Source organism: Mobula birostris, chromosome 3 (genome assembly GCF_030028105.1).
Source record: "Mobula birostris isolate sMobBir1 chromosome 3, sMobBir1.hap1, whole genome shotgun sequence".
Classification (NCBI taxonomy): Eukaryota; Metazoa; Chordata; class Chondrichthyes; order Myliobatiformes; family Myliobatidae; genus Mobula; species Mobula birostris.
This window is the reverse complement of record NC_092372.1, coordinates 221,363,590-221,379,583: the sequence shown is the minus strand read 5'-3', so window position 1 is coordinate 221,379,583 and position 15,994 is coordinate 221,363,590.

The window sequence follows — 15,994 nt, the reverse complement described above, 5'->3', positions numbered from 1 at the left end:
AGCTATTGAGACTTCCTGACAAGATGATCAGCGCTTTAAGGGCCTTGTACTGCTGTCAGGCTGGTGAAAACCTTTTCACAATGGCAAGAATGACAAGAAAGCTTGACTCGAGGAACCCTTAAGTCATCAAAGAAATTTGTACGGTGCACTTGACGATATTCAGATGCACAGATAAGCAACCTGTCAGGGCATTACTGCTTCTTTTAAAGCACCCTGGAGTGAAGTGGGAAAAAAAGGAATTGAGTAATACTGTGTCTTCCAGTATTTGACTGTGTCCAATGCACCAAAATGTGGACGACAATGATTCAACTGGGCGTGGCACCACACCTAATGGCTCTTCTAGAAACACTGTATGCTACGCAATCCTCCAGCCTTTGGACCACATCTGGCGCGACTGAAGCATTCTGCAGTGGGAAAGGAGTCCGCCAAGGCTGCATCCTTTCTCCACACCTTTTTAACGTCTGCACTGAGATGATCGTGAGACTGGCAATTCCAGACAACATTGGTGTTAAAATAGGAGGAAGAGCCATCAGCAGCATGAGATACGCAGATGACACAGCCCTGCTAGCCACAACAGAAGAAGATCTACAAGCACTAATCAATAATGTTGCAAAAGTCTCTGCTGAATTTAGATTGCTGATAAATGGCAAAAAGACCAAAGTTACGGTAAGCTAAACTGCAATTCAAGCTGAATCGGAAACGACAAGATCGAACAAGTATCCTCCTTTACGTACCTTGGTGCAGAACTAAATGACACAAACGAATGCAGCAAGGAAATAAGGCAAAGGCTAGCAATGGCACACACAAGCACTACCAAACTCTGGAACATCTGGAAAGATAGATCTGTGAGCTCTGACACCAAGATACACCTCCTCAAGAGTCTCGTCTGGCCAGTAACCCTATATGGCTGTGAAACATGGACCCTCAAAGCAGCTGATGGAAAGAAGTTGACAGCATTTGAGACGTGGACATACAGACAGATCCTCAGGGTATCATACATTGAAAGGAGATTCAACAATTTCATCCTAGGAAAGATTGGCACAAAACCAATACTTCTGGAAACCATTATCCAAAGGAAACTTCGCTACTTTGGACACATCTCAAGAGCTGATGACACACTGGAACGCACTGTGCTCGAAGACAGAGTTGAAGGAAGCCGCTCCCGAGGCAGACAGAGGACAACCTGGATCGACAACATCAAGAAGTGGACCAGCCTCACTGCCAGAGATGCAAGAGGTTTGACTGCCGACAGATCGCAGTGAAAGAGAGTGGTTGTCGAGGCCCTGCCAGAGTATGGCACATGATGATGATGATGATGATGATAATGTGTCTTCCGCTACCTTTACTGGAGGAATCCTTAAGTCATCAAAGAAATTTGCTCAGTGCCCTTGACAACATCCAGATGCACAAGTAAACGGCCTGACACCCTGGAGTGAAGTGGGGGAAATAAAAAACTGCCTTTTCAAAAGCCTGACGGACAATGAGGTATTCCTCAAATCAGGATCAGAGTCACTATCACTGACTTGTGCCATCCTGGCCGTTCTCCCTCATCAGTCGATGAGCCCCAGCATCACTTTCTCTTCTCCCACTTCGAATCAGGTTTATTATCATGGATTTACAGAGTTACAGACTATTATATCACAGACACAGGCCCTTTGGCCCATCTAGTCCACGCCAAACTATTACTCTGTCTGGTCCCACCTACCTCCACCTGGTCCATAGCCCTAATACCATCGGACATAGGAACAGAATCAGGCCATTTGGTCCATTGAGTCTGCTCCACCATTCAATCATGGCTGATCCTTTTCTCCCCTCCTCAGCCCCACTCCCCAGCCTTCTCCCTGTAATCTTTGATGCCGTGTCCAATCACAAACCGATCAAGCTCTGCCTTAAGCACACCCAACGACCTGGCCTCCACAGCTGCCTGTGGTAATAAATTCCACAAATTCAACACCCTTTGGCTATAGAACTTTCTCTGCATCTCTGTCTTAAATAGACACCCCCCCTATCCTGAGGCTGTGCCCTCTTGTCCTAGACTCCCCCACCACAGGAAACATCCCTTCCACATCTACACTGTCTAGGCCTTTCAATATTCGAAAGGTTTCAACGAGATCCCTCCCATCTTTCTAAATTCCTGCAAGTACGGACCCAGAGCTATCAAATGTTCCTTGTATAAATCTTTCATTCCCAAATCATCCTCTGAATCCTCTCCAATTCCAGCACTACTTTTCTTAGATGAGAAGCTCAAAACTGTTCACAATTCTCAAGGTGAGGCCTCACCAGTGCCTTATAAAGCCTCAGCATCACATCCCTGCTCTTGTATTTTAGACCTGTTGAAATGAATGCTAACATTGCATTTGCCTTCCTCACCACTAACTCAACCTACAAGTTAACCTTTAGGGTGTTCTGTACAAGGACTCTCAAGTCCACTTGCACTTCAGATTTTTGGATTTTCTCCTCATTTAGAAAATGTCTGCACATTTATTTCTACAACTGAAGTACATGACCATGCATTTTCCAACTTTGTATTTCATTTGCCACTCCCTTGCCCATTCTCCTAATCTGTCTAAGTCCTCCTGCAGCCTACTTGTTTCCTCAGCACTACCTGCCCCTCCACCAATCTTCGTATCATCTGAAAACTTGGCAACAAAGCCATCTATTCCATCATTTAAATACAGCCTAAAAAGAAGCAGTCCCAACACTGACCCTTGTGGAATGGCAGCCAACCAGAAAAGGATCCTTTTATTCCCACGTGCTGCCTCCTACCAATCAGCCAATGTTCTAACCATTCCAGTAACTGTCCTGTAATACCATGGGGTCTTAACTTGGTAAGCAGCCTCATGTGTGGCACCTTGCCAAAAGACCTTCTGCAAGTCCAAATATCTGTGTTGATATTCCTTGTGAATTCTTTCAGCACCCTCTTCCTTGTCGAGTGTTCTCAGACTCCGCGATGGTGGTAATGAGAAGAGGGCAAACCCTGGATGCTGAGATTTCTTAAAGATGGACTCTCTTTCTTGAGACACCAGTTTTTGAAGGTGTCCTCGAAGGTTGTTACCATGATGACGTTGGAAGTCCAGCAGTCAATTCAAGCACCAGAGGTCCATGAGCCAGTCCTCGCTGGAGGATCAGAGGTGGAGGGGGGTCAGCAACTCTAAATTCCTTGGTCTTATTTCAGAGGACCTGGGCTCAGCACGTGAGTGCTATTTTGAAGAAAGCACAGAAGCTTCTCTACTTCCTTAGGAGTTTGCGAAGATTCAGCATGAACTCTGAAACTTCGACAAACTTCTATAGGGGTGTAGCGGAGAGTGTATTGACTGGCTGCATCAATATACAGTCTGGTGTGTGGAAAACGGCACCCAGCATCAGGGAACCCACGACCCAGTACATGCTCTCTTCTTGTGGCTGCCATCAGGAAGAATTTACTCACACCGCCAAGTTCAGGAACAGTTACTACCCCTCAGCCATCAGGCTCTAGAACCAGAGGGGGTAACTTCACTCAACTTGCCCCGTCACGTAAATGTTCCCACGACCTATGGATTCACTTTCAAAATCTCTTTATCTCAGGTTCTTGATATTTATTTATTATTATTATTTCTTTTTCTATTTGCACAGTTTGTTGCCTTTTGTACACTGGTTGAATGCCCAAGTTGGTGCAGTGTTTCATTGATTCTGTTATGGAGTTATTGAGTATGCCCACAAGAAAATGAATCTCAGGGTTGTATGCGATGTACTTTGGTAATAAATTTACTCTGAACTATGCAAGCAGTGATGTTGATTGGGTAGATATTTGGGAGGAAGGAATGGTGGATACCTTGCTCTTCATCGGGATCAGGCATTGAGACAGACACAGACAAGAGAAAGTCTGCAGATGCCAAAAATCCGAGCAACACACGCAAAATGCTGGAGGAACTCTGCAGTTCAGGCAGCGTCTATGGAAAAGAGTACAGTCGATGTTTTGGGCTGAAACCCTCCTGCAGGACTGGAGAAAAGAAGCTGAGAAGATTTAAAAGCTGGGGGGGGGGGAGGGAAGAGAGAAAAGCCAGGTGATAGGTGAAACTTGGAGGGGAGGGATGAAGCAAAGAGCTGGGAAGTTGATTGGTCATGGAAGAAAGAAAAAGATGGTGGGGGGGAGAGGACCAGAGGGAGGCGATGGGTGGGCAAGGAGATAACATGAGAGAGGGAAAAGGGGATGGGAAATGGTGGTGGGGGGGGGGACATTACTGGAAGATTGAGAAATCCTTGCCTGTCCATTGCCTCCCTCTGGTGCTCCCCCCCATTTTTCTTTCTTCCATGGCCTTCTGTCTCTTTCACCAATCGTTCAGCCCATTGAGTCTGCTCCGCCATACCATCATGGTTGATCCCACTCAACCCCATACACCTGCCTTCTCACCATATCCTTTGATGCCCTGACCATCAGGAAGCTAGCAACTTCTACCTTAAGTATATGCACGCTCTTGGCCTCCACCACAGACTGTGGCAGAGCATTCCACAGATTTACTGCTCTCTGGCTAAAAAAAATCCTCCTTACCTCTGTTCTAAAAGGGTCACCCCTCAGTTTTGAGGCTGTGCCCTCTTGTTCTGGATACCCCCACCATGGAAAACATCCTCTCCACATCCACCATACCCAGTCCTTTCAAAATTCGGTAGGTTTCAATGAAATCCCCACATATTCTTCTAAATTCCAGTCAATTCAGGCCCAAAGCTGCCAAATACTCCTCTATATTAACCCCTTCATTCCTGGAATCATCCTCATGAACCTCCTCTGGACTCTCTCCAATGACAACACATCCTTTCTGAGATATGGGGCTCAAAACTATTGACAATACTCCAAGTGTAGCCTGACTAGTGTCTTATAAAGACTCAGCATTATCTCCTTGTTTTTATATTCTATTCCCCTTGAAATAAATGCCAACATTGCATTTGCCTTCTTTATCACAGACTCAACCTGTAAATTAACCTTCTGGGAGTCTTGCACGAGGACTCCTAAGCCCTTCTGTACCTCTGATGTTTGAACCTCCTCCCCATTCAGATAGTAGTCTGTACTATTGTTCCTTTTTCCAAATGCATTATTATACATTTCCCAACAGTATATTCCATCTGCCACTTTTTTGCCCATTCTTTTCATTTGTCTAAGTCCTGCTGCAATCGCATTGCTTCCTCAGCACTACCTACCCCTCCACCTATCCACAACCTTTTCCAGAAAGTCTGACTGTCTGCTCAGATTTTGGGCAGGGTACTGACTGAGGTGAGGAGTCATTGCTTCACTCAAAGACCTAGGAATCATTTGCTTTCTCTCTCACTGGGTAGATGTGAAACTGAGGTCAAGAGGCACGAACAAGGTGAATGCACATTCTCTTCCTATTGGGGAAAGGGAACCAAAAAACCACAGGGCATGGGTTTAAGGTGAGAGGGAAAGATTTAAAAGTGACCAGAGAGATAATTTCACATACGTTCTTCTTCTTCTGAAGTCCATCTCCCCCAGGCCACCGACAGCAGCTCACCAGAGTCCTCTATCCTGTGCCAGGGTTTGATTACCCCCGTAGCTTCTGGTTTCACCACATGACTTCACATGAGGCGAAGATCCTTCCTCTCCCAGGGACGACGTCCTTGGGGCTTCTGTTGCCGTTTCGGTAGCTCTGGATTTTTATGGGGTGGGGTTGCTAGGCCCCGTACCCAATCCTCCCTCTTTCGCAGCCCGGCTTGGGACCGTCCATGTCGGATTTCTTCACATAGATGGAGGTACACTTATAGAATGAACTGTCAGAGAACGTAGTTGAGGCAGGTATGCAATAGCATTTAAAAGACATTTTAAGGATGTGTTTGGCCGGTGGGGGGAGTGGGCGGGAGCACCTGGGTAGATCAGATTTGATGGGCCAAATGGCCTAATGCTGTTTCTATATCTTCTGGTTTTCTCTCTCTCCCACTGGGCAGTAGGTACAAAATCCTGAAAGCATGTGTCACCAGGCTCAAGGGCAGTTATAAGACTATTGAACAGGTCCCTTTTATGATAAAATGGACCCTTGACCTCACAAACCACCTTGTTATGGCTTTGCATCATATTGTCTGCCTAAACTGCACTCTTTCTATAATTGTAACACTTTATTCTGCAGAATGTTATTGTTTCCCCTCATTTCACTGTTGTAAAAAATAATATTGCCAAAGCAAGTTTTTCACTGTATGCATGACAACAATAAACCAACGTACAATTTGCACTTCCACTCCTGGCCAGTGGGGGAGCTGGTGCTGCACCCTGCAACCTCTGGTACTGGAGCAGTGGAGGGAGGAAGCCCAGTGGCCTCTGTGTCCACGGCGACCGCTGACACCGCCTGCTCAATCTGCGGCAGTTTACAGCTTTGTGGTTTCCCGTCAATAATTAAATCATTAAAGACACTCAGAGGCTGAAGCATTGGTGCTCTTGTTAAATCGTTGAGGCTTACAAAATCAATATTAAAGTCATAGAATTATAGAACACTGCAGGACAGAGACAGACCTTCCAACCATCTAGTCCACGACAAGCTGATCTTAGGTCGAGTCCCGTCGACCGGCACCCAGACCACGCCCTCCATAACCCTCCCACCCATGTACTTATCCAAACTTCTCTTAAGTATTGCAATTGAACCCGCTTCCACTGGCAGCTCGTACCACACTCACACCACCCTCTATAAAAGAAGGTTCCCCTCATGTTCCCTTTAAACATGTCATCCTTCACCCTTAACCCATGACCTCTAGTTCTAGTCTCACCCAACCTCGGTGGAAAAAGCTTGTTTGCAATTACTCTATCTATACCCCACATAATTTTGTATACCTCTATCAAATCTCCCCTCATTCTCCTACGCTCCAGAGAGTAAAGTGCTAACCTATTCAACCTTTTCCTATAACTCAGATCCTCAAGTCCTGACAACAGCCTTGCAACTTTTCTCTGCACTCTTTCAATTTCGGTAGGTAGGTGATGGGAACTGCACACAATTACCCCAAATTTGGCCTCACCAAAATCTTACACAACTTCAATATCTCATAAAACAGTGATGAAAGTTAAGGCCAGGAAGGTTAAATGTGCTTCGTTAAGGGAGTCCAGCCACTTCCGCCCCTGGCTTCATTCACCATTGTAATGGCAGCTGACTGGTTCACAGCAAGATCCCAGCAGCAACAAGGAGAGAGAGAGATGGAGAGACAAGGTGCTGGAATCTAGAGCAGAAATCTCTTGTTCTAAGGAAATATTTGACATGTTGGGTCTACAGTGACATCCTACAGATCAAATCCATCAATCCTTCTCATATACTCCACCAGGCTGAGTCCAGGAGGAATAATGGAGGTAGTTACAGCTTTCCAGAGTCAATACTGAATTCACCAAATTCAGATGAGACTGTAGGAGCCAGGTATCTATTCATTATCTGTCTGTATTGTGCTGGTGTTGTTCATCCTCACACTGGGTTAAGCTAATTTGTCACGTGGGTTTGGGTGGTGAAGAGTATCAATGGCTATGGTCACTTGTTTACCTCCGTGGCGGCACAGAGAGAGGGTGAGTAGGGAGCGCATGGTTTTTGTTGGCCACTCGTCCTTGTTTAAATTTGATCCAAGTATGCCTGTCTTTGTTTTACATGAAATACAGAAGAGCTGAATTGTTTTATTTCAGATTTGAGATAAATGTACTCTGTCGACTTGGAATTCAGCCAGTTGGATGCGCATTACGCAGTAGTCTGCTATGCAGTGTGATGCTCCCTCACTTGGGCTCTCAGCAACTTTTAGTTTGTTTTCAAGTAGTTGCTACAAAGACCATAAGAAATGGGAGCAGAATTTGGCCATTCAGCCCATCGGGATCAGACTCTGATCGCCGGTGCACTTCCCCTTTACGACAGTGGAAGACAGTATGCCGAGCTGGACTGAAAGTTTGTTCAAGAAAACGCAGCTTTTGACTCCCAATACCGACCATCTTGCTGGCAAATGTACAGTCTCTGTATAATAAAACTAAAGACCTCAGAGCTAGGATGCTGCATCGGCGGGACATCAGGACCACTTGCGTCTTTGGTTTCACAGAATCTCGGTTAACCCTTTCCGCTGCGGAAGCAGTGATTCAGGTTGAGGGGCTCACAATTCACTGGACAGCTGAGTCTTTCGAGGGCTGGCGAGGAGGAGTGTGCTCCATGATGAAATCCTTGTGGTTAGAAATGTGGCAGTGCTGGCCCAGTCCTGTTCACCCGGAACTCCTCGCCATCAATTCCCATCCACTTTACCTGCCACAGGAGATTTCAGTGAGCATTTCGGTAGCAGTGCACATTCCATCACAGGCCAATATCAAGCAGGCTGTAGACAAACTGAGTGATGTAATCAACGGCCATGAAACAGCACATCCTGATGCCTTCCCCATCATTTTGTGGGACTTTAATCAGGTCAGCTTCAAAAAGTCTGAATAATTATTACCAACAAATCACTTGTAGAACCAACACACTGGACCACTGTTACACCAACATCAAGAATGCCTACCGTGCTATTCCACGTCCTCACTTCGGGAAGTCTGATCACCTGGCTGTACTTCTACTCCCTGAGTAAGACAGAGACTGAAGACTGCAGCACCAGCAGTGAGGACCAAGAAGGTATGGACAAGGGAAGCACAGGAGCGCCTGCAGAACTGCTTTGAATCGGTGGACTGGACTGTATTCAAAGATTCATCTTCAAACCTGGATGAGTATGCTGCAGTTGTTACCGACTTCATTAAAACCTGCGTGGATCACTGTGTGTCTACGAAACCTTATTGTAGATTGTAGGAGGTTTGTAGTCCGCTGAGGGCTAGATCTGTGGCATTTAAGTCTGGCCACCCAGGTCTGTACAAGAAAACCTGCTATGATCTGCGGAGGGCTATTTCGTGAGCTAAGGAGCAATTCTGAATGAGGTCGGAGGCAACGTTGGATGTACTTCAACTCTGGCAGGGTTTACAAGGTTTTACTTCCTACAAAGCAAAACCCAGCAACGTGAATAAGAACATAAGAAATAGGAGCAGGAGTAGGCCATCCGGCCCATCGAGCCTGTCCCGCCATTCAATAAGATCATGGCTGATCTGTCTGTAAACTCAGCTCCATCTACCTGCCTTTTCCCCATATCCCTTAATTCCCTTACTATGTAAAAACCTATCTAACTGTTTCTTAAATATATTTAGTGAGGAAGCCTCAACTGTTTCCCTGGGCAGAGAATTCCACAGATTCACGACTCTCTGGGAAAAACAGTTTCTCCTCATCTCCGTCCTAAATCTTCTCCCCTGAATCTTGAGGCAATGTCCCCTAGTCGTAGTCTCACCTACCAATGGAAACAACTTTCCTACTTCTATCTTATCTATCCCTTTCAAAATTTTGTATGTTTCTGTAAGATCCCCTCTCATTCTTCTGAACTCCAGAGAGTATAGTCCCAGGCAACTCCATCTCTCCTCATAGGTTAACCCCTTCATCCCTGGAATCAACCTGGTGAACCTCCTCTGCACTGCCTCCAAAGCCAGTACATTCTTCCTCAAGTATGGAGACCAGAACTGCACACTGTCCTCCAGGTGCGGCCTGACCAGTACCCTGTATAGTTGCAGCATGACCTCCCTGCTCTTGAATTCAATCCCTCCAGCAATGAAGGCCAACTTTCCATTTGCCTTCTTAATAACCTGTGGCACCTGCAAGCCAACTTTTTGCGATTCATGCGCAAGCGCTCCCAAGTCCCTCTGCACAACAGCATGCTGCAATCTTTCACCATTTAAATAATAATCTCCTCTTCTATTATTCCTTCCAAAGTGGATGATCTCACTCCCAGATGAGCTCAACACTTTTTATGCTCGGTTTGAAAGGGAGAATAAAACTACAGCTATGAGAATCCACGCAGCACCCAGTGACCCCGCAATCACTGTCTCGGAGGCCAACAGTAGGCTGTCTTTCAAGAGGGTGAAACCTTGCAAAGTGACAAGGCCTGATGAAGTACCTGGTAAGGCTCTCAAAATCTGTGCCAACCAACTGGGAGGAGTGTTCAAAGACAGTTTCAATCTCTCATTGCTACAGTTGGAAGTTCCTACCTGCTTTGAAAGAGCAACAATTATACCAGTGTCTATGAAGAGCAGTGTGAGCTGCCTTAACGTCTATCACCAGGTAGCACTCACATCTACTGTGATGAAATGCTTTGAGAGTTTGGTCATGGCTAGAATCAACTCCACTGAAATTTCCTATTGCCACAATAGGTCTATGGCAGACACAATATCATTGGCTCTCCACCTGGCCTTGGATCCCCTGGACAATACAAATACCTATTTCAGGATGCTGTTCATTGACTGTAGCTCAGTGTTTAACACCATCATTCCTACAGTCCTAATTGCTAAGCCTACAGAACCTGAGCCTCTGTACCTCCTTCTGCAATTGGATCCTCAGTTTCATAAATGGAAGACCACAATCTGTGCAGATTGGAAATAACATCTCCTCCTTGCTGACAATCAACACTGGCACACCGCAGGGGTGTGTGCTTAGCCCACTGCTCTACTCTCTCTATACCCATGACTGTGTGGCTAGGCATAGCTCAAATGTCATCTATAACTTTGCTGATGTTAATGCCATTGTTGGTAGAATCTCAGATGGAGACGAGAGGGCGTACAGGAGAGAGATATTCCAGCTAGTGGAGTGGTGCTGCAGCAACAACCTTGTACTCAATGTCAGTAAGACGAAAAAGCTGATTGTGGTCTTCAGGAAGGGTAAGACGAGGGAACACAAACACACCAGTCCTCACCGAGGGATCAGAAGTGGAGAGGGTGAGTAATTTCAAGGCCCTGGGGGTCAATATCTCTGATGACCTAACCTGGACCCAACATGTCAATGCTGCTATAAAGAAGGCAAGACAGCGGCTATATTTCATTAGGAGTTTGAGGAGAGTTTGTATGTCACCAAAGACACTCACAAATTTTTACAGATGTACTGTGGAGAGCACTTTTACTGGCTGCATCACTGTCTGGTATTGGGGGAAGGGGCTGTGGCACAGGATCGAAGTAAGCTGCAGAGAGTTGTAAATTTTGTCAGCTCTGTCATGGACACTAGCCTCTGTAATATCGAAGGCATCTTCAAGGAGCAATGCCCCAGAGAGGGGGCATTCCTCATTAAGGACCCCCACAATCTAGAACATGCCCTCTTCTCATTGCTACCACCAGGAAGGAGGTACAGAAGCCTGAAGGCACCTACTCAATGATTCAGGAACAGCATCTTCCCCTCTGCCATCTGATTTCTGAATGGATGTTGAATAGCCTGCATATGTCCCTGCCAAAGGAGGTGTAAAACACTCCTTCCCTCTAGTAGCCTGCAGGTCACCCTTGGGCAAGGTGCTTAGCCCCCAAGGTGATCAGGGTCACGTGAAGCCACGGGAGCAGGTGGTGGATGGTCGTGTGAGCAGCCGGTGCAGATCACAAGTCCTGGTTATGTGACTACTGACACCAGGCAGACAATCTCTGAAGAGTATTGATAATGGCTGGGGTCCCCCGTCTTGTAAACACACTGCCCAGAAAGCAGCAATGGCAAACCACTGCTGTAGAAAAATTTGCCAAGAGCAATAATGGTCAGAAGACCATGATCGGCAATGAATATCAAACGGCTCAGCACATGATGAATGAACGAGCTACTCTGTATTCTATGAATCTTTAATTTTATTGCAGTTTGACCTACAATTAAGTGTCAGATTGAAGTTTGAGTCATAATTAGAGCTTAAGCATTCAAGTATATCACAAGGCCACAATTAAATGTAATTGGAGCTTTGAAAGTAACATTTTCATGTAAAATGCCGTCACTGATGTAGTGTGGGGAAATGTTATGCTCAAAATGGATACTGCCATAGAGCATAGAAAAAGGAGAATAGAACATCAGAGACAAGAGAAAATCTGCAGATGCTAGAAATCCAAGCCACACACACAAAATGCTGGAGGAACTCAGCAGGCCAGGCAGCATCTATGGAAAAGAGTAAACAGTCGACATTTCTGGCTGAGACCCTTCATCAGAATTCTTTTCCATAGATGCTGCCTGGCTTGCTGAGTTCCTCCAGCATTTTGTGTGTGTTGCTTAAAACATTAAGGTTATAATACGTTAGCCTATGATGTTGTGCCAGCCTTTTAACCTACCCAATCTAACCCTTCCCTCATACATAACACTTTATTTTTCTAAAACCCATGTGCCTATCTAAGAGTGTCTTAAGTGTTCCAGTTGTAACTGCATTTACGTGCAGCACGCTTCATGCACGCACCAGTCTCTGTGTAAAAAAAACGCTACTCTGACATCCCTGCTACACTTTCCTCCAATCATCTTAAAATTATGCCTTGTATTAGCCATTTCCATCCCGGGAAAAATTCTCTGGCTGTCCACTCTATCAAGTCATCTCTTATCCTTTCTCAGTCCAAAGAGGAAAAACCCTAAGCTTGCACAACCAGTCCTCATAGGACATTCTCTGCAATGCAGAGAATCCTGGTAAATCTCCACTGCACCCTCTCTAAGGCTTCCACATTCTTCTCAGAATGAGGTGACCAGAACTGAACACAGTACTCCAAGTGTGATCTGACCATGGTTTTATAGAACTGTAACATCACATCATTGCTCTTGAACTCAATACTGTGACGAGTGGAGGCCAACACACCATACACCTTCTGAATGATGAACCATAGATCTTGGAGATAAATAATCGGGTACTGGTTTATCACTGAGACAAGGAACTGTACAAACACAAACAGGCCTTTCGGCTCATCATGTCCATGAGGACAATTTGAGTCCTATTTGCCCACAATAAGTCCATATCCTCTGTGCCTTACCTATTTAAGTGTTTATCTAAGAGTAGTGATTGTATCTAACTCCAGCACCTCACCTCCCAGTGAGTTTCAGATATCAGACGCTCTCTGTCTAAAAAACAAACTTTCCCCTCAATTTCCCATAAAATTCCTTTCTTTCACCTTATGTATGGCAGCATGGAGGGCTGCATAATGCTTTACAATACTAGTGCTCAGCAGTCAAGGTTCAATGCCCAGCACCGTCTCTCTGGAGTTAGTACATTTTCCCCACTACTGCATGGGTTCCTTCGTGTGCTCTGGTATCCTCCCACATTTCAAGGGCATATGGGTTGGGGTCAGTGAGCTGTGGGCATACGGGTCAGGGTGAGTGAGCTGTGGGCATACGGGTCAGGGTGAGTGAGCTGTGGGCATACAGGTCGGGGTGAGTGAGCTGTGGGCATACGGGTTGGGGTCAGTGAGCTGTGGGCATACGGGTTGGGGTCAGTGAGCTGTGGGCATACGGGTGGGGATGAGTGAGCTGTGGGCATACGGGTCGGGGTCAGTGAGCTGTGGGCATACGGGTCGGGGTTAATGAGCTGTGGGCATACGGGTCGGGGTGAGTGAGCTGTGGGCATACGGGTCGGGGTGAGTGAGCTGTGGGCATACGGGTTGGGGTGAGTGAGCTGTGGGCATACGGGTCGGGGTGAGTGAGCTGTGGGCATATGGGTCAGGGTCAGTGAGCTGTGGGCATACGGGTTGGGGTCAGTGAGCTGTGGGCATACGGGTGGGGATGAGTGAGCTGTGGGCATACGGGTCGGGGTCAGTGAGCTGTGGGCATACGGGTCGGGGTTAATGAGCTGTGGGCATACGGGTCGGGGTGAGTGAGCTGTGGGCATACGGGTCGGGATTGGTGAGCTGTGGGCATACAGGTCGGGGTGAGTGAGCTGTGGGCATACGGGTTGGGGTGAGTGAGCTGTGGGCATACGGGTTGGGATGAGTGAGCTGTGGACGTACGGGTCGGGGTTGGTGAGCTGTGGGCATTGCAGATGTGTGGCGACACATGCAGGCTGCCCACCCCCCCACCCCTTGCCGCACACTCTCAGACCGTGTTGGTCATTGGCGCAAATGACGTGCTATACTGTGTGCCCAGATGTACATGTGACAAATAAACTGAATCTGATCTCTTATAATCATAATAATGTTTTTGATATCCCTGATTCTGAATATCTACTGTATGCCCCCTATAAGTATTTTTAATCTATTAGTACTCCTCTCAGCTTCCATTATTTCATGGAAAACAAGCCAGGCATTTCCAATCTCTTCTCAAATCTGAGTCCTCCAATACAGGTCATGTATTGTTCAAAGCCCAGGACCTCCTCTATGACGAGACCACTCTCAAGTTGGAGGAGCAACACATCATATTCTGTCTGGGCAGCCTCCAACCTGATGGCAGGAAAACCAACTTTTGGTAATTACCCTTCCCCTTTTCCATTCCCTGTTCTATCTCCCCTCTTACCCTTCTCCTCGCTGGCTATCACCTTCCTCTTTCCCTTTCTCCCATGGTCTATTCTGCTCTCTTTGGAGATTCTTCCTTCCTCAGCACTCTACATTTTCCACCTCCCACCTTCTCACTTCGTCCCTTCCCCCACCCCTCTCACCTGGTCTCACCTATAACCTGCTTTTCTCCTCGCCCACCTTCCCCCACCCATCTTCCCTCTCACCTGGTCTCACCTATAACCTGCTCCTTCCCCTCGCCCATTATCCTTTCCCGGCTTCTTCCCCTTTCTTTTGGCAGGAAGCGTCATCTGCTTCTCCCCGCCCCCAACCTGCCCCCATGGATGCTGCCTGATTCGCTGAGCTCCTTCAGCATTTTCTGTGCGTTATCTGATGCAGCGAGCCCGCGATGCTGCTGCAAGTAAGTTTTTCATTGCAGCTAAACACACATGTGCTTGTGCATGTGACAATATCCTCGGCTCGGAATCCGAGCGGGTTGTGAAGGCTGGATTACCGTGGGTGTTTAACAAGGAGGTGAGATAAGTCTACTTTAAAAAAAGATTGAGAGTTTTTGGGTCTAAGGGAACTGGCGTAGAATAAAAATAGAGACTTTGGAAAATCAGCCGAGATCATATTGAATGACTGGGCAGATGAGAAAGGCTTTCTTATTGTCTTGAGTTTTTGTGCGTCTTCCCCCATTATATGTGCGCGAGTATTCAGAACCAACGAGCTGGACAGCTCCACAGAGCTCGGCTGCAATGGGAAATATAAGTCAAAAGTCAAAGTAAACTTCATTGTCAAAGTACGTATATGTTACAATTCATTTTCATGCAGGCGTTTACATTTACAGGAAAATAAAGAAATACAATGGAATTTACGAAAAACTCTACGTAAACAACAAATTCAAATAAACGCTCGACACACAAGCAGTTCCAACGGCATCAATGGTGGTAAACACTCAGGTCAAGGAAGTTCACCTGTGCTTATTGGCGATTTCTGTCTTTTTGGCCTGGCTGACGGGGATATTTGATGATGGATGCTGCCTTCTGGAGACCATGTCCCCTGTAGATACTACCAATTGTGGGGAGTGGCATGCCCATGATGTACTGGGTTGAGTCCACTACTCTCCGCCACTTCTTACGTTTCTGTGCATTGGAGTTGCCGTACCAGACCATGATGCAACAAGTCAGGATACTTTCAACAGTGTATGTGTAGAAAGTTGTTAAGAGTGGTGACAAGCCAAACCTTCTTAACCTCCTAAGAAAGTAAAGACACTGGTGTGCTTTCCCTATGATTGCATCTATGTGCTGGGCCCAGGACAGGTCACTAGATATGTTACCAGGCTAAAGCTGCCGACTCCCCACTTGCTCATAAAACATGCAACATACACTAGAACTTTATAGTACAATACAGGCCCTTTGGCTCATGACATTGTGCAGATCTTTTAGCCCAATCTGGGATCAATCTAATGTTTCCCTTCAGCATGGGCCTCCCATTTCTTCTTCATTCATGTGCCTACCTAAGAGTTTCTGAAATGTCCCTAATGTGTCCGCCTCTACCACCACCCCAAGCAGGGCATTCCATGCACCCAGCAGTCTCTGTGTAAATAAATTCTATCTCTGAAATCCTCTCCTATACTTTCCTCCAATCACCTTAAAGTTATGCCCCCCTCATGTTAGCCATTTCTTCCCTGTTCAGACTTCAGAACAGTTTGATGGTGGAGCTAGTGTACAAGTAAATACAGTGTGATTA